The sequence below is a fragment of the Echinococcus granulosus genome (genome assembly GCF_000524195.1).
Source record: "Echinococcus granulosus chromosome Unknown EG_S00277, whole genome shotgun sequence".
Lineage (NCBI taxonomy): Eukaryota > Metazoa > Platyhelminthes > Cestoda > Cyclophyllidea > Taeniidae > Echinococcus > Echinococcus granulosus.
In genome coordinates this window covers 6,310-7,322 of record NW_020170657.1, presented here as the reverse complement: position 1 = coordinate 7,322, position 1,013 = coordinate 6,310, and positions in this window count along the sequence as shown.

The window sequence follows — 1,013 nt, the reverse complement described above, 5'->3', positions numbered from 1 at the left end:
GGAGGTGAAGCAATTTGTCATGCCTGCGTGGGAACCTACAGACCTATCGCAGTCAGGGTGGCATGACAAGTAGTGCAACACACTTCCTATCAAGCGAAAGACTTAGTGCGATTTTAAAAGACTCCCAACACTTCGACCTTCCACCCATTGCCTTCACCTCAGCCAAGCGCACAGCCCACCTCTTCGAGAGAAGCCATCACTCAGAAAAACGTGGCTTTCATTTGGCCCTTTAGAAAGGCTCGAAAGCCACTGGCAAGGACGGAGGGCCTCTTAGCCAAATGGAGGCACGAGCTGCTGGCAGAGAAAGAATCGCCAGCGCATTTAATTTGGCAGGCAGTAAAAAGGCGTCAAACTGTCACAAAATTTTGATGGATAAACACTCAACCCTCAGTTGAATGGGATTTGCAGGAAGGTCCGTAATCTGCCTCCCTCTCTCTCTGGAAATGACACCCTCCCCCCGCTAATGCCAAATTGTCCAGACAACTACTTACAGAATTAAGTAGTTTGTGCCCACCTATCATGACGTAAGGTGCGCGAAAAGGCCTCGCATCTAACATTCCCATAACAATTCATCCAAAGCGTATCATCACCACCCATTTCAATTCATCTCCTTTTATTCCTAACTCTGCCAACATATCACAGAATGCTAGATGAGTATCTGTACATAGCCACATAACTAAACCTGAATATCATTGGTCACAGATTCCCCCACTCCAGGTGTCTCCACACCAGGTGTTTAAGCAGCTCTTCCACAGGGATCGAGGCTAGCATCGCCTCATTTGCATTTACCAGCCTCATTCATGAGTCGCAAATTCGCATGCATGTATGACGTGGAATGAAACACCATCGCGGAACGATACCATCAAAAATGTAGCAATGGTTTAACCCGCCACCTATTTCTTGGCACTTGAGCGTGAGACAAATGTGAGGTGTGGTGTTCTCGCACAGCGTTTCTTAATAATAATAATCACATTTTCCACCCAATGCAATTTGATGGCAGATTTTTTATTAAC